At 38.7% G+C, this 22,372-nt stretch overlaps 1 protein-coding gene and 1 long non-coding RNA gene across 5 annotated transcripts in view; both read right to left on the bottom strand.

The window, feature by feature from the left end:
• LOC103023502 (C-terminal Src kinase) overlaps window positions 1-11,531 on the bottom strand; it is an 88,284-nt gene extending 76,753 nt beyond the window's left edge. Inside the window, exon 1 of the mRNA XM_022679827.2 lies at window positions 11,360-11,531. The gene's annotated coding sequence lies outside the window, so the exon portion shown is untranslated. The remainder of the gene's footprint in view (window positions 1-11,359) is intronic.
• Window positions 11,532-16,962: 5,431 nt separating this feature from the next.
• LOC111194801 (uncharacterized) lies at window positions 16,963-21,659 on the bottom strand. Of its 4 annotated transcripts, XR_007440628.1 has the most exons (5): window positions 21,402-21,659; window positions 19,801-19,870; window positions 18,734-18,824; window positions 17,818-17,951; window positions 16,963-17,693 (listed from the first exon to the last, which is right to left on the bottom strand). It is a non-coding gene; the product is annotated as an uncharacterized LOC111194801 (long non-coding RNA). The 4 variants fall into 4 exon arrangements; XR_007440629.1 differs by lacking the exon at window positions 19,801-19,870 and having other exon boundaries at window positions 21,402-21,650; XR_007440627.1 differs by lacking the exon at window positions 21,402-21,659 and having other exon boundaries at window positions 19,801-20,049.
• Window positions 21,660-22,372: the final 713 nt, after the last annotated feature.

The raw sequence follows: 22,372 nt of genomic DNA, 5'->3' as shown, positions 1-22,372 counted from the left end.
TTTTTTAGCTTACTATTCAGAAAAAGTATTGTTAGGGTATCAACAAAATTTAAAACGATACCAAGCACTACTAATGAAGAGACAGACTTATCCCCGACGACTTAATCGCTGAAGTCTGAATTATGTATATATTCATAGGGAGATGGTACAAGCGAGAAAATAAGAGACAGCAAGAGAAAGAGAGCAAATGAGAGAAATAAACGAGAGAGCATTAGAGAGAGAACCCAATGCTCTAAACCCAAGCAGCTCAGCAAACCATACTTAACATAACAACATTTATGAAGTAAACCCTGTGAAAAGCCGTGGAGCTTTGGCGGGACTCGTGGTTTTCCTTCGCCCCACCACTAAGACCATCACCACTTCAATGGTGCCCCAGACACCGTGCTCAGCTCACCAGGGTCTGCTGAACCCTGACTGGAACTTAGTCCCTTACTACACTCCTATTTATTTCTTGATCCCCACACGAATATGTTTACACGAGCATGCGAAATATATAGTCTACAATAATACCTTAATTTGCTGTGATAATGATCCTACTCACTGGGGGAAAAACAAGTCGCTGATGTCATCCCAAGTTTGTCTGTTATGGGCAGTTGGCACAGACACTAATTTAGCAAGCTACTTCTGAAGCCACCCCTGACTTATCCTCCACGCTTCATTTTCCTCCAAATTGTCACCACTCTTTTTTACACACCTAAGAAAGCATGGGCGCATACACACAGATTTCAATATTTGTTTCTAAATACATAAAAACGGCATTAAATGTATTGTTTCCATTAACATATTTAGAAAGCCAATAATATTGTCCTTTAAAAAACACAGACGGACAATATAAAACTTTTACAAATACGTTTTTGAATAATGCAAATTATCATGTATTATACAGGTGCTGGTCAACGAATTAGAATAATTTGAAATAGTGCAATCGTGAAATTCTTTGAATGCATTTTTTGTGCAGAAAGCAAATCAGGTGTTCACCACACCTGTCCTACTCGTTAGACTAATCACAGAACTCGTTACCTGGAAAAAAATTTGCTCAGCTGAGCTTTCCAAAAGGCCCATTTAGGCCATTTAACTGTGACACTGTTGTTTTATTGAATTAGAATAATGGAGAAACCGTTTCATTGAATTAGAATAATTTTTATTATAATTACAATCATCACTTTCTCAGTATTTTGTGGCTGCCCCCTTGGCTTGTATGACTGCCTGAAGTCTCTGCGGCATCGATTTGACCAGCTTGTCGCAAGTTTCCGCACTCACAGCTTCCCAGGCAGTGGCGATGTTCTGCTTCAGTTGGTCCAGCATAGTAGGCTTTCTGTCGCAAATTTTCCGCTTGACGATGGCCCAAAGGTTTTCAATGACATTGAGGTCAGGCGAGTTGGCCGGCCATGCCAAAACTTCAAGCTGTTTTTTAGTGAACCAATCTTTGGTCGACTTTGCCGCATGAGCCGGTGCAAGATCCTGTTGAAATATGAAGTCTTCTTCGCCGAACTGTTCCTCAACAGTCGGAATCAGGAACGTTTCCAGAACATCTTGATATACGGCAGCATTGACAGTCTTCTTGAGGAAGCAGAGTTTCCCTACACCTCGAGCGGACATGCATCCCCAGACCATAACGCTCTGGGGAAACTTGACAGATCTTTTCACGCACTCGTGGTTGTAGGTTTCGCCACCACGACGCCAGACACGAGGACCTTGGTCACCGAAGGAGATGCAGAAGCGTGATTAGTCACTGAAGACCACTTTCTGCCAGTCTTCAGCAGTCCACTCGCCGTGTTCTTTGGCCCACTTCAGCCGTTTCTCCATTTGTTTCTTGTTCAGCATCGGTTTTACTGCTGGAACGCGAGATTTGAAGCCGAGTTCGCGCAGACGACGGTAAGTGGTTGATCTGGAGACGTCAGCGCCGGCCTGCTTGTTCCACAAGTCGGTGAGCTCGGAAGTGGACTTGAACCGGTTGCTGACTGCGATCTTTCTCAGCTGCTTGTTGTCGCGAGCAGAAGTTTTTCGGACGCCGGAACAGTTGGTGCGCTTGCTGCAGTTTTTCTTGAGAGCTTTGCAGACGGAAGACTGGCTGATGCCGAGCTGCTCAGCAATTTTAGTTTGGGTCAAGCCTTGTTGGCGAAGGGCTTGAATTTGAGCCACTATTCCGGTTGAGAGGTCGCGCTGCTTACCCATGATTGATTTTACAACTTAGAAATTCTACTCAACCCTGACTTTATACTGCACAGTGAACACTCTTCACAGAAAACAAAAATTCGAGCATTTATTCTAATTCAATGAAACGGTTTCTCCATTATTCTAATTCAATAAAACAACAGTGTCACAGTTAAATGGCCTAAATGGGCCTTTTGGAAAGCTCATCTGAGCAAATTTTTTTCCAGGTAACGAGTTCTGTGATTAGTCTAACGAGTAGGACAGGTGCGGTGAACACCTGATTTGCTTTCTGCACAAAAAATGCATTCAAAGAATTTCATGATTGCACTATTTCAAATTATTCTAATTCGTTGACCAGCACCTGTAGTTATCATCAAAATTACAGATACTAGCAATATATATATTTTTTTGTCACACACACACATAAGCACACAGCTCAGCTCAGCCAATTTCCCCAGCCATGTGTTTTTGAAAGATGAGAGAAAGCCAGTATACATGAAAGAAAGCAATGGAAACACTGGGAGAACACACCTATGCCAAAACACAGCGGAGGACCTGCCCTCCAGGAGCGGATATGAAGCATGCCCGCTCTAGGCTGTTTCAGTAGTGCCCACCTGGGCTGCCTAAAGCACAGCTAGTGCAGAAGTTACAGCGTGGGCTCGGAACAAAGTTTCCTAACAGCCAAAAGCAGAGGAAATCATGTAATCATTCACACCTAGAGCAGATCCAGCATCTAAGACCACTTATATAAAACTCACTGCGCTTAAAATAAAGCTCAGCCCCCAGGTAAACTTCACACAGCAACACTCGAGCTGATCCAACAACAAACACTAAATGTACAGAAAATGACAGATCCAGAGCTCAGGTGAGGAGGCTTGTGGGATGTTCTGAAGGGTTCAACATTTACTGAGCACAAACACAAAACTTCTGACATCAGTGTTATACAGCACAGAAAAAAGAATAAGCTAAACAATTGCTAAGATTCTAATTTTAACTAATTTTACATGGGATGAGCCAATGACATGACTCAAACCATGACCAAACCATCACTGATCATCAGTAAATTTAGCATTTCATTTGGAAATCAAAGAACCAGAGTCTGGAGGAAGGTCTTGAGGTCTAGTGTGAAGTTTCTACAATCAGTGATGGTTTGGAGAGACATGTCATCTGCTGGTGTTGGTCCACTGTGTTTTATTATCAAGTAAAGTATCTAAGTCAGTACAGTCTTTTCCCAGAAAATCTTACAGTGCTTCCCTCTGCTTAACACTTTTATGGAGATGCGGATTTCATTTTTCAGCAGCACTTCAAACACTGACCTCACTGCCAAAAGTACTAATTGCTCTATAATCTAATTTTCTGAGACACTGATTTTTGCGTTTTCAATGGCTGTAATCCATAATCATCAACAATAAAATAAATACACACGTAAAAAAGATCACTCTATATAATATGCGAGTTTCACATTCTGAACTGAATTACTGAAATAAAGTAACTTTCCAATGAAATTCTCGTTTTTTGAGATGGAGTAGTAAATCCCCTACGCAAGATCAGCCTCCCTATCTGTATGAATGGGGAAAAACTATAGTACTCAAAACTGAAGGTCTAGTTACCATTTAAACAACATATTTTATATCACTGATCAAATCTGAGAAAACCACATGAACTGTTTGTAGCGTTTGGCTCAAAAATGCACAAACATGATTTTTTTGGCTTGTTATGTCTACTTCGCTTGCGCACATCTCCACAGCCAGGGGAGCTTCCTTAACAGAACGCTGACGCACCTCCGCTCTCCACCCTTAGTGTAAGAGGCAAGTTGATTGGCTCTTTTTGTTGAAAGGCGGGACTTTATTCATAAACGGGCACAGTTGTTACAGAATCCTCTAAAGCACGTCTTACAAAGATACACATCAAATCCATAATAATAATAAAATAGACGCATAGTTGGGCATTCTGTGCTTTGTTTTATCTAACAGTGTAATAAACTGCTGTACATTTACTGTGGATTTAAAACAGTAGTGTGCTGTATTTTATAACACCTGTACATATGACAACAAAACACTCGGATCTAATATTTCTTATTTATTCCTAATGAATTATTCCTTATATAACAAATACAATCTAGCATATATGGAGGTACATAAACATGGACCAATTATCCAGGTAATTATCCAGCTTAATTCAGTATGCTTTATAATAGAGCTACTGTACAACAACAGTGATATGCTGGCACACTGTAAAGTTACTAGAGAATATAACTGTAATTTAGTCTTTTTCATTTCTGATGCTGCTCACAGGGCGTGAGGTGTTTCTGTGGTAGAGGTCACTTGCTGCTTCTGAACGCTCCTGACATTTAAGGAGATGTGAAGTACTGCAAAACGATACCAGCAGTCACCCGTTCTGAATCAATACTGGAGCCTACAGACTACATATAGGATTCTGTGTCCTACAGTGACAGCACCATGTAATTTAAAATACATCCGGAAGCCTTTTTTGAGCTGCACTAAAAAGAAAAGAATGGCTAAAGCTGGCTGAAGCTGGGCACAGAGTGTATTGGATGATGTGGTTAGTCCAGTTTTAGCCATAAAGTCGACTGAAGTCCACCAAAAAGCCAAGACTATTTCCAGTCTACAGAACACATGCAATTCCTCCAACCCCCCACATTAAAGACGCATGAATAACAAAGTCCCAGCAGGCCTGCAGAATAACACGCATATAGGGATATTGCTAGGCTAACACTATGATATATTCAGATTTACTGACATATATTGACAGATATTGACAGTTATTGAGTTCTTCAGTAGCACAAGGGTTCCTGTCATAGGAAGGTCACAAGTTTGCATTCCAACCAAAAAAAGGTGATCAACAACAATATTTCTAGCAATAATATTAAATATTAAAATATTAAAACCACAGTGTTGCAGTACTCTTCGTTGCAAAGGAGAAAGGTCTTAAAGGAGAAATCTGGTATGAAATGGGTTTTGGGTGTAGTGAAACACAATAATGAGTACGAACTACTGTCGACTCGCCCACCTCCATTCTGCCCCAGCATTCCAAACTACATCGCTTTTAGCTGATGCTCCAAACAGTCTTTCAATGCTACAATGCCAACGATAAGGGCATAGATCTGCCCATGGAAAGAAATGACCATTTAACACCATTAACTAGCTCAAAGCAGCTCCACACTTCATTGGTAGAATTCTGAGGGCCTTGATATTGAAAACGAGACACTGTAACTTAAGAGCACAGGTAGTTTATTAAAAAAAAACACTGTTTATACACATAGTACCTTGAGGTTGTTCTCTGGTTGCCATGTATTGTCTGATGTATGCATTCCAGCTGTAGCTGACAATCTCTATATAATATTTATGCATTTCCTAACTTTGTTTGTGCTTGTCAGTCAAATTTTTGTGATTTAATTTCAAGATGGCGGTGCCCGGAGAACTAAATCAAGTGCACTTTCAACGTTGTCAGTGCCCTGTTTTAAATCAATAGATATTTTAGATTTTTTGAAAGTGAGTGTACTCTCCTACAGGAAGAAACTGAGGTGGGACAAAACCATTTCTTACATATTTTATCAGAGGACCCTAACCCAAAAAATCGTCAGTTCGCATTTTAATCCAGTGCACCTTATCTATGAATTTTACCAGTCAGGTTGTAAGGAGAAGTAAAGCCACTGTGCAGAAGTGCAGCGTTATACAAGAGTTTAAGTGGCGTTCCTCCAGCAGTATTAGCACTAGCCTCTAACTACACTATGCGCTAGCTCATTGACCATCCAGAGGTGAATATAATCGGCCTGTAGCCTGCTGCTAACCCTAGCTAGTACTGCTGGAACAGCATTAGCATTACCCGCTGTCCTCACTAAGCGCTAGCTTTTTGGCCGTTCAGAGGTGAGTATTATCAGCCTGTAGCCTGCCGCTAACCCCGGATAGCACTGTTGCAGAAGCATTAGCATTAGCTGCTAAGCACTACTACTCGCCCTGGCCCTGACTTACCGGAACACTCATGGTTCCTCAGTGTAGTGCTGTTGGGTGGCATTTAGTGGTTAGATGCTAAAGTTTAAGGCTGCTGCACTCAGCCTTAGTGGAAATCTGGAAATCTAAGCTTACTGTAAATAATCGGAAGCACTTTACTCACCAAAAATAAACAGTTTTCAGGAGAGAAATCTGTGTAGATTAACATCCAGCACTCGTTTGACTTGACCTGCTGAATTAGAAGGAAAACATGGCGACACCAGTGTTCCCTACTAGAGTCACATAAAATGCGCCTTATAATTCGGTGTGACTTATGTATCAAAATAGACCTGAATATAGACGTTTACTGATTGTGCTCCTTATAATCTGGTGCGCCCTATAGTATGAAAAAAACACATAATATTTTTTTTTATTAAAAACTAGCAGGCCAAAAATAAACTATTTAATTATTATAGTCAGACCATGCTAACTATCATAGCCTCCACATAAAAAAGTTTCAGCAGAGCAGTAAAAAAAGTAGTCAATGTAAAGCTATGTTAATGACTGGAGGGCTTAGACATGATGAGCCCTCCCGAGGCCTCGAGCCTGGACTTCCTTATCCACACGTCCCTCAGACAGCCCACATAGCCTGAATATTGACAGCAGGCCGAAGCTTCTGCAGGGCGTGCAGCAGTCAGGAGCTATAAGTAGAACACATTTGCATGAATAAGTCACTCATGCAGAGTTTCTTAGATGACCTTTTGTCACGGTGGCATATTTTATTACTGCAGAAAGCAATAATAAAAAAAATAAATAAATAAATAAAAAAAATGGGGCCGACATCAGGGCTGATTGTAATTACTGCCATACACAGCAACCACAATAAAAAACAGCAATACTGCAGCTCAAATACTGCAGTAAACAAACTGTACAAACTTAAACTCAAGCACCAGTAATAAATGTTACAGACAGCCAGACGGTAATACAAGTTTACAGTCTATAGTTTTGAACTACTACAATCACATGGGGAAATACACTCCTGCCACACTGTTACTCATGAAGTATGGCTGAAACTATATATTATGCAATATATAAAGGCTATAACAAGAAACTATTGCAGAAACTCTCCATTCTAAAGAAATTTAAACAAAGGGACTTTACTGCAGCGTTATTCATCTGCAGAACAGTTTAAATCTAGGAACAACTCAGACCAGCACAGTGTTTCCTTTAGGAGTGTTGCACTGCTATATAGAATGCTGGCAGAGAGTTTATGAAAACTGCAAGTTCAAGTTCCTTTTTTAATTAACCCTGCGTTTACACTGGCAGGCGAAAAGTCATTTTCCCCCCATTTGACCCCAAATAAATATAAAAATAAAAATATAAATACTATGGAGAATAAAATAATCTGTTCATTAATTTTATCCTTATCCTGTAAAGGCTTCCTGCAGAATGAACCACCCGCTGAATTGTCAACACGCCAACGTCAGACGCATGTCCTTCAGCGTCAAGTTAAGAAAAACGCATCAATGCGTAAGTGATGATGAAAGGATGTAGGAGTATCACACAAAGGTCTTTCGAGCACTCCTTAAACTGCAATGTGAAAATAAAAATATACGGACCAAATATATACAATGTAGCAAACACATGAACCTTGGTTCGGACCACGGTCCGGACTTTCAGGTGTGAAAGCACCCTCAGTTCACAAACTCAACACAAAATGTTGCTGTATAGGGCTAGGAAAGTAATGTTAGCTGAGGCAACCTAGCTATAGCATTTGTTAGTTTACGGAAATTTGTAAAACTTCATGTTACATGTGATCTATAGTGGCTTAGGTGGTAGTGTAAGTTAATGCACAGTGTCAGAGAGTCCATTATCAATAACGACTTTGAATTTGAGAAATGGGATTTAGGTAATGCTGGGAATTTTCAACTGTAAAACTAAAGCCCTATCTGGATGTGATTAGTTTTAGCTACCCATAATACTTTGTCCTCTCCCTGCCTTCTTTATTTCTCTCTTCTTCTTCTCCTTCTAGTTTGGGTATCATCACGCTTCCTCTTCCAACCATTTATTATTTCAATACTACTAGTATTACTACTTACTGCGCTTTTGCTTCAAAGTTGTTCCTTTTTGCAATATGCCCATTTTGAGAAGTATGATTTGCATGCTATGTTTGTTGGCTAACTGTTTAACACACATAAAAAAAAATCTATGTGGCCTTCACCTTTCTGTTTACTCCATCTCATAAACCTGACATAAAATCATTATTAAAATGATTCCAAACATAATCTTCACATCTACAAATGTGAAAACATGTACACAAGCATAGGAACCACTCAACCTGATCCATGGCTGGGCCTAGTCTACACGCACCAGGTGGGGCCAGGGGGCTTGGCATAAGGACACGCCGGCTCAGACACAACATACGGACCCTTCACATGTTGCTGTCTGGCTCCTCCGAATCCTCCGGGGATTCCAGCATGCCAAAATCCAAATCTGAATCCCTCTCAGTCCACACAGGGCCAAATCTACACCTCTCTCGCTTCATTTCCCAATGCCGCCCATGTAAAACACCACCTGACGGACCTCCATATATTTTGGAGCTGCCTTGAGCATATACAACAAAATCTAAACCAAGTATGCCAAAATGTGCTGACATACAGAGGTGTCAAGAGGGGATTCTGACCTGGAAAAGGGGTCAAAACTAAGCTTAGCTGTGACTTTTCTGTGCAGACAGACTATGCACTGAGTCAATGCGCCCGTTTAATGCAATAAATGCAATAATAAAAGCTAAATCAAATGCACTGCACAGCAGGTAAATTATGTGGCGATGCAGGTAAAACATGGCTTATAGTTTAGATACGTTAATGTGGTTCTGCACTGATCAGTTTAGAGCTGCCAGGATTCCAGCCACACCTTGGCCTGTCCAAAACTAATGTCATTATTGTGATGGGCCTAGACATGATTCTAAAGTCTCATATTCAAAATCTCTGCAATTTGGTGATTAATAGTAATAGAAACTTTCATTTTAGATTCAATTTGAACTACACTTTTTAGGAACAATAATCCGATCTACAGTTCTATACAAACATTTTGACTAGACGTAGAAGTTACCAGGACAATTCTGACTAGTAAAAATTCCAGGTCCATATATCCATAAATAAACCCATTCAAAAGAAAATTCACAATATAATTTAGTTTAGAATAGTAACAGACATGTGCACACAACACACATGCCAGTGTTAAATAAGCACTGTTGGTGTTAAATTCTCACACATACAGTGCTAACTTAACACTAAAGGTGTTGATTTAACACTGGCAGATTTACAGTACAGTTTCAAAAATCTACCGGTACAATCTGACAATCTGAGTTTTGACTAGTAACTAGCTGCAAGTAAAGATCATTTAGATTTTCAAAATTACAGTAGTCAGCAATGGCTTCTTGTGGGCATGATTTCTGTTTTGATCGCTTCAAAATGATAAAAACATTGATATTTTGTAAGAAAATGTGTAATCTGTTGTGTCCGTCACTTTTGGTGACCAAGCTGAGTGTGCCCTAACATAGCATTTTTGTCCCCAGCAAAAACTATTATGTTGACTAACTGTTGCAGTCCTACAAATTGTAACAACAACAACAGCAACAACAACATGTTGCTTTGCCAAACCCCTGCCCCTAGACAGTTGCTAACATATTTCAGCTGATTGCTAAGATGTTGTTAAATTGTTGCTATAATATCTGTGATGATTGCTAAGATGTTTCTAGGCATTTGCAAAGGTATTACAGCTGGTTGCTAAGGTGTTGCTAACTGGTTGCTAGGCAGACTATGGCTGATAGAAATGCGCCCAGAAACGCCTAGCTAAACGTTTTGGCCAAATGGTGGAATGCCAATCATTTTGGCTGATAAAAGTATTGTCCAAAGATTTCTGGCTATCTAAGCTGTGTCTAAACACTTTTGGTTAAATATGGGTGAGAAAGTCATTGGTGTGAGAGATGTAATGTTTGGCCCCCATTCATTTCTACGGGGAGGAGATGAACGTTAAGTTTATGAAAACAGTATTAGTTTGAGCAGCATATCATTTGAAATGTCTCTGGTGGTTCATTGTCTAACTAAGATGTGTCCAAAAATTTTTGGTTAAATATGGGTGAGAAAGCTATGGCTTAAAAGCTGGTTTACCAAACAGCTCCTCCATACACAGACATGCACAGAAGGACAGTAAGTTGGTTTTTCCAAGTCAACTTAACTAGAGGTTTTACTAGTCAGAATTACATTGTAAATATCTAAAATGTTTACTAAAAAAAAAAGAGTATGTAATGTTTGAGTTATGTAAGAACTCAAAATGTAAATCATATGCGAGAATCACTCATATTTTTGAAGAAAATCAAGAATATTTTTTAAATATTACTCAGCCCTATTACATTGTTTATATTAACTAAATCATTGAAGCCCTTTTAGTTAATACAGTAATAATTAAAAAAGTTACTAGTCAGAAGTACACTGTACATATCTGATTTTTTTGCTAGCACTAGTGTAGGCTAGTTATGGATAAGAGTGTACAATCTCATGATAATCAAAGGATCATATGACTTCTTATGACAACTGCAAAAAAAGATCTGTGGACATAACTAGACAAAGCTAGCTAGGTAAGATTGCCTTTATTGATCTAATCTGTTATCTGATATGATGTATGATATTATTCTATGTTACACACAGGCACACAAAAATCACTGCTATCTAATCTATGTCTGAAATGAGAGTTTCAGCTAGTAGCTAAGAAGAACGTTACAGGGAGCTGTAAACTGAGTTTCTAACAGTAAGGCTGTTAAATGTAAGCTATCTAAAGCTATATACATGTCTGCTGTATGTGATTTTAGATTGAAGTGCTCAGTTAGCTCTATAGGTTATACCGTACAGCAGCCTCCCTATCTGTCAGACAGATACGCTGGTTGGGAAGCGGGGGGGAAGTGTTTAGCTAGCTCTAGCAGGCTAATAAAACACAACACAGCTTTTATTTCAGGCTAAAATCTTCCTCTATTAAAACAATAAGCGCTAATCAGTAGCAGGCGTGTGACAGGAGGGGAATAAACACAGAAAAATGCTGAATCCTGAAGCAGTGCTGATTTCTGGGTCAGTAAACTGCCGCATACTGAAGCTCCAGCATACTGAAGCTCCAGCAGCTCCAGCAGCAGCAGCTCCACACTGAGCCGTTACCGCCACCCACAGCAAACGCGGACCCGCAACCCGGCTACAGCTACTCACCGCCGAATATCTCTTCAGGAACGCAGGCTGGAGAGATTCTGAGCGCGGAGTCCTGTACCAGGGCTCGGTCACGGTAACATCCACAGCCTGAGAAGCCAGAAAAGCCGCCGACTCCGCCGCCCAGGCCCGCGCAGGAGGAAATGGTCTCCGTTCCGCTCAGGCGCCCAACGCGCATGCGCACAGCCTCAACATGCCAGAGCCCGGTGTCAGTGGCGTCCCTGTCACGCATGCGCACAACCTCAACATGCTATAACGTGCTGTCTGTCAGAGGCGTTTACTGTGCTGTTTATATATAGAGAAAAAGTGTTTTAAAAGTGTGATAAAGATTATTATGATACAGTGCACTAAATATTACACTGTAGCCACAACAATGATCAATGTACAAAAAAATACTATTTTTTAACTTAAATATGAACTTAGTCGAGTTTTACCTTTTATTTATGTTGTCCTCTATTTTTTTTCTGTTTAATCTTTTGCCATACTGCCTTTATTTTAGATATTACGTAATTTTGTTTATTTTATTTTATTATTAAAGTTTTTCATTCACCTTTTTATTTACTTTATTTTTCATTCCATTTATTGCATTTTCTGTTTTACCTTTTTATTTTATTTGTTTGTTATTTTTTATTATTCTGATTATCTATCTCTTTATTTCATTGCTTTATGTTTTAACGTATCCAATTATACTTTTATCCTGAATTATTTTATTTCTTCCTTATTAAATCTAAATAGTTTTTTATGCTTTTGCCAGTGTTTTGTTTTGTGTATGAAGTTCCTTATCGTAATTAAATATAATTAAACACGATAAATGGATTTTTAAAATATATATATAATTTTATCAGTTGAAGGTGAGGGTTACCCTCACGTAAAAATAAAGGCTGATTGATTGATTTAATTTATTACATCTCAAGTATTAAAATTAAAACACATTAAATAAGCATTGCATGTTTGTTAGGGATGGGCGATATGGCTATAAATAATATCTAAATATTTCTGGGTATTTGTGCAATAAAGGTATTCTTGGTGATATGAAAAAAACATTGAATTAAAAAACATATTTCAAGAATACCCTACTGCAATGAATCTATTATTAGAGTAGATTGTTAGATGTTCAGTTAAAATCATGTGCTGCACGTTTCTGTAGAGATGAATTCAGCACTGAAGGTCCTCCTCCTGTATCAGTGTAAATAAGCGCCATCTGTTGGTTGGTACACTCAGATACAATAAGAGAAGATTTAGTGGCGAGCGCCCCCAAGTGGATTTAATTGTATAATACACATTACTACATATGGAGAAGTTTCTCAGACAGGGATTAATATTTACCTAAACCCAATCCCATTTCTCTTTCTTCCACTCCACCTTAAACGCTACAGCCTCTGCCGTCTGTTGCGCCATTTAAGGTGGAACGGGAAAGTTAGCTAGCTACTGTTAATATTTTAAACTGATATACAGTACTTAAACTGACAAAACTGACAACCGTGTATATCAACTCTCTTACATCCTCTGAAGACGTCTCTCTCTCTCTCTCTCTCTCTCTCTGACTGTACATAACCTGAAATCGGATTCTTCCGCCCTGAAAAAAGACCGCATCACACCCGCCATTTAAAACGTTTCTTCCGCATGCTCTGTGGAATTACCCATTCTCACCAGAGACGGCCCTAAATCCCCCAAATCCCAAAATATACGGACATCAGCTTTAACAAGGAAAATACTTAAAGTGGGTCTCTTGAGCTCCCATCTTGCCCGTGATTCTCAGCCCTCTGTTTCGAGTGTGTTGTTTATGAACAACCGTTATCTGAAAGTCATTTCAAATACAGTTCCAGTCAAAAGTTTGGACGGATCTTAATCTTTTTTTCCTTATTTCAACATATTCTGCATTTATACTACAATAATATGAACTATGAAGAAAAACATTTAGAATGATTTAGTAAATAAACCAGAATATGTTATGTTTTAGATTCTTCAAAGTAGCTCCTCTTGCTTAGATGACAGTTTTACTTATTTTACTGTTACTTGTTTGAGGAGGGGACTTTTATTTCTTTTTTAGGACCAGTGTGTAAAACCAGACAAACAAGCGGCAGCGGCAGGTGAGATGGGCTGGCGGGGTTGCCAGGTCCAACAAAATATCCAGCTCAAAGTCAGTCTAAAACCCACCCTTCAGAAGCTTAAACTAGCCCAGAATATGTCTGCCTGACGTTTGAAGCAAATGTCAAAACAAGAAGTGTACAACTTAGTATTTAGTTTATAAGGGATTTATTATCAGAATTGCTATTTATTTTTAAGACATTAATACCATTGTAACTTTAGTGTTTTATTAGTTCTTTATATCAAGAACATTTCATAATAACAATTAAAAAATTGATTCCATTACTCATTTTTGTTCTTGCCCCTCCTTTTCATTTTCTTCATCACCTGGTGATTTCTGGTAATTTTTGGTTCTACTCTCTCTCGCAACTTTTTTTGTTTTTTTTGGCGGCCGCGGTATTTTTTAAAAGTACCCCAAAAAACACTCCCCGCCACCCCTGAATCTTTACCCGCGACTGGATATATACACAAACCTACCATTGTTTTTGGGCAGGAACAGGCAACAGGCTTAGGAAGCTGCACTGCTGGCAAAAGCGGGGCTTTTAGATAATCAAATTAAATGAACCAAGTGATTAAATTCAATTTTACTTATGTAGTACCTTTTACAACAGAAGTTGTCACAAAACAGCTTTCCAGAGAAAACAGGCCCTCCTGTACGAGGAATAGTGAGAAGGGCAACAGTAAGAGAGAAATGACAGAAGTTGCGATGAGACATTATTAAAAAAGCTTGAGCAAATAGAAATGTTTTAAGTCTAGATTTAAAGGTTGAGAGTCTGAATCCTGTATATAAATAGGGAGGTTTTTCCACAGTTGAGAAGCTTTATAAAAGAAAGCTCTTCCTCCAGCATATTTTTTTTATTTAATACGCAGGACTAACAACAGGCCAGCGTCTTGGGAGCGGAGCGTAAGTGGTGAGAAATAAAAATTTGATTTTTTTGAGACGTCCGACACTTCATCCACCACAGTGACATCTGGTGGACAATCAGGTACTGCATCTGTTTGTCTTTAAGTTCAGAATTATCCCAAACACCAGACCTAGGTCTAGTAAAAACTATTATAACCAGTGATGGTATAGTTACTTTGAAAAAGTAATCCGATGACTGATTACTCCTTTAAAAAGTAACTTAGTTACTTTATGGATTACTTGATTTTAAAAGTAACTAAGTTACTTTACAAGTTACTTTATTAGTTACTTTAAGCAGCTGCACACACCACGTCCCGCCGCCTTAACATAAAAATTATAACCAGTTTTGCCAATACTCCCTTTATTGGAAAAAGCATTTTTAACAGCATCAATGTATCTCTAGACATTTAAAGTTGAACTATTTATTTTTATAAAAATAAAAGACCATTTCTCTTGAATTAACTTAACATAAATAATTTTTTTATAAAAAATAAAATATGGTCTTTCTTGATTTCACTTAACATAAATACTTGTTTTTATAAAAAATATATAAAATAAAGAAAGTCTTTCTTGAACTGACATATTTAATTAATTGTAAAGTGCTACTGATGCATCTGAGGCCAAATATCTTAAAGCAGGATTCCTCTACTGTAATTGTATATTTTGGTTTGTGGTAGACAGATTTACCTCAAACCAAAAGGATAGGTATGTGGTTTTAGCAGGTGTCCATTTCTGTCATAATCAAGTGATCACCATGAATTTATTTTGAAAGTTAAATTTTTTGTAGCTTGTATTTTTTTCCTTTTCAAATTTCATATTGTTTTTACAGACCATTTTTACTGAAAGATGTTACTGATCTCTATGTATCACATGCAGAGGGGGAACAAAAAAAAAGTTTTAGATTTGATTTGCTCATTTGGCATTTTTTGAAAGGCAAAATAATGTAGTAATATCCTTGGAGCTGACATGACCTTATCAACCTTATCATATTTGGGAATATGAGACACATGGGATAATCAGCTTTTAACTTCAGAACATCTCTGTTCATTACATTAATAATAAATCAATAATTTCTGATTTATTCTTTCAGTGTTTAGTTGAAGTGTTAAAAAGTGGTTGAATGTGGGCATCAAATCCACATTTAATAAAATATTAAAATTAATTTTTTTCCATAAACACATTTCAAGAAACTTAGCGATAGTGTGATCAAATAAACAGACAAAAGTGACAGCAATAAAAAAACATTTATTGACAAAGTTAAGAAACAAACAAAATTAAGAACAGTTAAAAAGAAAAAAAAAAGTGTCCAAACCTCTTTTGAGTAAGCACAAAGGAGACAGCGGCAAAGAAAATTCTCTCAGAAAGAGAGATAGAAACCTTGAGAGGAACCCATACTCCTTGGGTCAATACACAAATTAAAAATGTAAAAATCTGAAAAAGACAAAAAGCATAAACATTAAATGAAACAAAAATATATACAATGCAAATATAAAATCCTGTATAAAGACATACAATTAATAAACCCGCCTTTAATTTTATAAAAAAATAAATAAAAAATAATGTATAATTAAGTACAGAAAGATTAATAGTAAAATAGTAAAAGGTAAGTACAATATTAATTGATTAAAGCACTAAAAGACAAACGTTAAAATGTTTTTAATGAATATAAGCCCAAAATAAGACTAAAACACCAATACAATAACCATTAATACAGCAAGTAACTAAGCAATAAAAGAAATATATACAAAAAGTGTATGGATTAAAACACTAACAGTATACTACATAAAGATAAATACAGTTAAGTAATTAATAAACATCAAAAGATAAACAATATCAAGATAAAAGGATTAAAGCCTTAAGTACATGAACACAAATACAAAACAGGAAGTAATTAAAAGCATACAATACACAAAACGATTAAAACATTTATATAGTTAAAGAAAATCATTACCTTTTTAAAAGTATGGAATCAATAGCTTTATTAATACCTGCTATTTTCCTTAGGTGTGTTTTATAAAAAAACCCTCTAAACTAGAGTATAGAGCTGGGCGATATGGCCGAAAAAAAAAATCTTAGATTTTTTTTTTTAAATCCAATTTTCGATTTAAATCAATTTTTCCCCCTACTAAAAATCAAACTAAAGATGATAAAGAAATGGTTAAAAACTAGTTCTTATTTAATTTGTTTTCACTTAAAATGTTCCATTTGTGGTTAAAGTGCAACCAGAAACAAGCAAAAAAAAAAACTATTGTAAACAGTGAGAACATCTAGTGACTTTTAGAAAGCTTTCTCCAACATAGTTTAGGTACTGACACAATGCACCCTCAAACTTAAAAAATAAATAAATAAACACACCCTTAAAAACAAATAGAAATAAATAAAATTGTGCCCTTTTTTGATAAAACTCACAAAGTAGACAATAGAAAACAAGTACAATTTATATGCTCTTAAGTAAATACTTTTCCCTATTGGGCTAGAATTGCAAAACAAAGCTTTTAAATAAGTGCCAGTGTTCTATAAAATGAGATCTTTTCTCATGAATATGCAAAACATCTTAACTTGTAGTGCATACAAAACCTGGTACACGGTTGGAAGATGTGCCAGGGACAGTTCCTTGTTTAACGTTGAATGGTGAACTGGTGCTGCTGCTGCGTTCATTCCTATGGTAGCAGCACTTCTCCCACTCCGCTACATGGTTCTGTTTAAGGTATAGTGATAAATTGGTTCACCTTACAGCGAGGACCTGTTTGGTCTACGTCCGACGCCGCAAAACCGAACCAACTCCAGATCACTCCAGATCATCCGCCGTCATGTGTTTTGTGTATGTGTGTGTTTGTGCGTGCAAGGGAGGGAGGGAGGGAGGGAGGGAGGGAGGGGCGAGGGGTGCGCGCGCTGGAGGGAGGGAGGTATGGAGGGAGCTAGCTAAGCTCACTCTGTGCCCACAGAGGAGCGTCTGTGGTGAAAAAGAAAACTCAGAGAAAATCGATTTTCATAAAAACACATTGTCCTTAACTATAAATTCGAATTTATCGATAAAATCGATTAATCACCCAGCTCTACTAGAGAACTCTCTAAACTAGAGATTGAAAATATAGATTTTTTAAAATTATTATTATTATTGTTTTATATGGTACCTGACTGAGGTGTGCCTGATGTGGTGGCTGTGTCGTGGTGTATACTTAGCCAGGGGTCATAGAGCAGATGGTGGAGAGATGATCTGAGACTTCTTTGAGGTGATCTCCGTGCTGGTGTTGAAGGGTCACCTCTCACACACAGCAGGATGATTCCTATCTGCAACACTGTGGAGGATTTGGCCTCATGGGTAAACCACTCATGAGGAAGGTCCTGAAAAGTAAATTAGAGACAGTGACTGAGCGTTAAGGAATGTTTTTGACCTGAATCTCTATTCAGTAATGGTAGCTTCTACGAAGACAGTTCTCTGCCTGTAGTGTTCACTGAAAACCCATACCAGAAGAACAGAAGATGAAGGCGTGGTTCCTAACTGTACATCTGAACCAGGATGTTCTATGGCTTGAGGTCACAGTGCAGAACCCCTCTGGCATGGACCTCAATCACGCCTTCAACTAGCTGCCTTAGAAGTACCTGCAGAGTACACAGAGCACATTCTAGTAAAGTTAAATTGGCTGAAATTTATCCCAACATCTGCAATACTTGTGATTGTCGGCACGCTGCCACGTTCAATAAAAAAATATATATAAGTACCTACAGAGTGTAAGAAACAGACAGAAAGAAATTACAGTCGCTATAGAACAGGCTAACAGTTATTCAGTGGGTAGCTGCTACATTAAGGGAGAAGAGAGAAGAGTGTTCAGGTACCTAACGATTTTCCAATGATTTCACAGTTGCAGACAAATTTCCAGAGTCAGGATAAAATCACGAGAGTCTGGCTAGAGTCGAGCTGCAGTTGAGTTGCGGTCGTGTCATCTCAATCGTTAAGTGTAAGGTGGTTACGATTGAAAGTTTTAGTCAGTCGGGTTTGGGTACTGGCGCTCCGATAAAATCAACTGGGTTTGTTTTTTTATTTATTAGCAGTGTGATCAGCAGCTGTAAGATCGAAAGAGCGTATTACACCTCTCTGTTTGGAAATATTTTAAAGTGGACTGCAAAGGCAGGATTTTACAAGATGGGAAGGAAAAAAAAATGCACATTCAACAACAAACATGATTTACCACCTGAGAAACAATAAGCACCCAGCACAATCCTCCCAGTACACTGCAGACACTCAGTACAATTAGCAACAGAACTGCCAACACATTTCTCTGTGTGTGTTTCCGTCCCTTAATTAGTTCCCCCGGTAAGTCAGTAATAAGAACAAATAGAGTAATAATATTAAGCTATTAATGTATTAACATATATTCATCAACCTCTTTTGGGTGGGGATGGAGAAGGTGGAGTGGCCAGTGCTTCAGCTGGAGCTCCAGGACACTGAGGATGTTGTGTCTTTTGGAACTGGGCCTGATTTTACAGAACAGAAACAAAACAGTTCATGGTAGCTGTATCAATTTATCCAATAAAGTAGATCTACAGGTCTTACTTTATATAAATAAAACTAACCGACATAAAAAATATGCATGAAAATGTTCAGAATGGCAAGTATTTAAAAACACGGTCCAGTGTTAATTTTTAGTAACATGTTTAAAGTCTATACTATCTAAGACAGTGAGACAAATACAGCAACTTTTCTAAAATTACACTCTTCTACTGCAGCACAGACGTACACTCCCTCCTTAAAAAAATACTCAAAACCAGAAAAAAAACAAACAAACAAACACACCCTGGGAGGTTAGCTCTTTAAATAGCTTTTGACCAGCATAGGCAATGTTTATTTCTGGATGATCAGCTGGACTCAGCAGGGCCAACATTAGTAGCCTAGTCTTTTAAAAGTAATTAACTCATTTTTTAAAACCCATAAAGTCCAGTAACAGCTGTGTTTATTTGTTTTTTAAAGTCACTGGTTAGCTGCGGGTGTAACTTCACAGACCGCGATCTCAGTTCACAATTATGCAGCCACACATCTTATAAAATCTCCTTCTCCTAACCAAATATCCAGCACAACAAACCCAGCTTTAAACCCAAACCATCGCTGTATAAACAGAGACAGAGGAGAAGTTTTCTTTCAGTGTTTTCTGACAGAAACTGTGAGGATTCAAAAAAAAGACAAGTGTGTTTACTAATCCGTTACTCGTTCGTGATGAAGTTAACGCTAACTTGCACATACAGTGGATTCACGCGGTTAGTTAATAGTATGCAAAATGCAGTGAATGCTGCTGTTTGGGGTCAAAATAAACTAAACACCTTAGCTAATAAATCATGGACTGCAGAAAACTAAGCCGGAGACACAACAAACGCTAGCTCTGTAAGTTAGTTGTCTAACGGAGTTACGTTAAGTGCATAAACTGCCTGCACAGATCAGAACATAACAGCAGCTTACCTTTTCATGTTAAATCCACGACGAAAGCATTCTTTTCTCATAACTTTATAAAATCCAGTTGCAGCGTCACCTGCTTGTTCAGAAACAAAACAAACACCCAGCGCCGTTTAAGAGCTGATTCACGACCTTCTCTCCCAGCACAGGGTGTGTTTTTCTCAATCAGCAGCAGCTTTTAAACCACGCTGTAGTTCAGTAATAAGATCGCGTTTCACCGAGAGCTGAAACAGCCAGTTAGCTAACGGTAGTTAAAATACCTAACAGGCCTGAGAGCTCCTCTTATTAATACTGAATTAAAGTATGGTAATCTGGCTAGTGCTAAAAAGCCAACTAGCTTTTTACCAAAACACTTTTAGTCAATTTATACCTAATTTTAGCGGTGTGTTCCCACAAAACGAATGAAAAATAAATAAAAAAAAAAAGGGGGGAGGGCGTCTATGCGCGAATATTTGCGGCCATCTGCGCATGCGCGAATATTTGCAGACGGCCGGCAATATTCGCGCATGCGCAGACGGCCGCAAATATTCGCGCATGCGCAGACGGCCGCAAATATTCGCGCATGCGCAGTCGGCCGCAAATATTCGCGCATGCGCAGACGGCCGCAAATATTCGCGCATGCGCAGACGGCCGCTAATATTCGCGCATGCGCAGACGCCCGCAAATATTCGCGCATGCGCAGACGGCCGCAAATATTCGCGCATGCGCAGACGGCCGCTAATATTCGCGCATGCGCAGATGCCCGCAAATATTCGCGCATGCGCAGTCGGCCGCAAATATTCGCGCATGCGCAGTCGGCCGCAAATATTCGCGCATGCGCAGACGGCCGCTAATATTCGCGCATGCGCAGACGCCCCCCTCCCTTTTTTTTTGTTTATTTTTTATTCGTCTTGTGGGAACACACCGCTAAAATTAGGTATAAATTAACTAAAAGTCTCTTCAGTATTAATAAGATTCAGAAATTAAATATCTACAAAAACCCTGCCGAATTAGACCGGAGTACCGAGAGGAGCTCTCAGGCCTGTTAGGTATTTTAACTACCGTTAGCTAACTGGCTGTTTCAGCTCTCGGTGAAACGCGATCTCATTACTGAACTACAGCGTGGTTTAAAAGCTGCTGCTGATTGAGAAAAACACACCCTGTGCTGGGAGAGAATGTCGTGAATCAGCTCTTAAACGGCGCTGGGTGTTTGTTTTGTTTCTGAACAAGCAGGTGCTGCTGCAGGTCATCGAGCTAACTGTAGCTAATTAGCTTAGCCGGTTGAGCTAACTGTAGCTAATTAGCTTAGCCAGCCATGCTCCACTCGCTAGCTCGCTAACGTTAGCTATCTTACAGCGTTATTCGCCATTAACACGCTTTAAATAGTCTTTAAATGGTGGTAAGACTATTTAAAGCGTGTTAATGGCGAATAACGCTGTAAGATAGCTAACGTTAGCGAGCTAGCGAGTGGAGGATGGCTGGCTAAGCTAATTAGCTACAGTTAGCTCGATTACCTGCAGCAGCACCTGCTCGTTCAGAAACAATACAAACACCCAGCGCCGTTTAAGTATCATAATAAGACCGCGCTTCACCGAGAGCTGAAACAGTCAGCTAACTAAATTACTCACCGGGACTTACAGAGCTCCGCCGCGCTGCTCTAATCTAATCCGGCAGGGTAATAATCACTATCGGTGCTGAAGGCCCGCTGGAGGCCCGCTAGTGCCGCTGTTTTAAGACTGAGGGGCTTTAAATGAAAACAGAGTAAAGGGGAAACACAGTAAAAGCAGCGCAGCGGACCTTCAGCACCAGAGTGAAGAAATACTGGATTATTTGACCCAATATTAATAACTGTTCCCCATAAAACACAGCGAGGCGTTGGACTCCTGCAGTCCCCATGCAGCTCCCGGAGAAAAGGACGTCTTTCTTGTGGATACTGAGTCAGTGGAGTGGAGCCACGACCATTCAAAACTAGGTTCGGGGTTTTTTTGTTGCCCGAAAGGTTTTTAATTTGTGTGTTTTAATATATTCATTATATGTTATATTGTATTAAAACGTGAGATATCAACTTAAATAATCATAATTTAATAGGAACGGTGAAATATATTATTTTAATTATATTAAATATCATGCCTCAAAATCTCAGATCTCCCCCTCTTTTCCAGTGACTTTGGTTTCTTCCAAAAGTCTGTTGATGAGAGGGCGGGCGGAGCTGGACTGGAGAAAGAGGGCCGGCGTTCTGTCGAATTCTGCTACCTTGTCGAACCGTGCTGCCCCAATGAATATTTAACTGTAAAAGTACAAAAGAAGCACTATTTTTGTGCATGTACCCAGTGATATTCCAGTAGATGTACGTTATTAGATTTGGAGTGCATAATTCATTGTACCATGGCAAAGTTATAGTAAATATAGCTCATTACAAACTGCTTTTGTATTTATTTATGATAATAAGTGTAATTTTTAGTTTCCATTTACACTTCTGTGCAATGATAGTGCGTCCAGGTTGTTTAATGCACATAACGCCCCCTAAACCAGATTAATTATACATAAAACACGAGAAAGAATTAAATTGTGTAGGTCGGCGCATGCGCAGTACCTTTGG

This window comes from Astyanax mexicanus, chromosome 9, assembly GCF_023375975.1.
Source record: "Astyanax mexicanus isolate ESR-SI-001 chromosome 9, AstMex3_surface, whole genome shotgun sequence".
Lineage (NCBI taxonomy): Eukaryota > Metazoa > Chordata > Actinopteri > Characiformes > Acestrorhamphidae > Astyanax > Astyanax mexicanus.
Note: the sequence above shows the minus strand (reverse complement) of the source record. Positions and strands in the feature narration are given on the sequence as shown.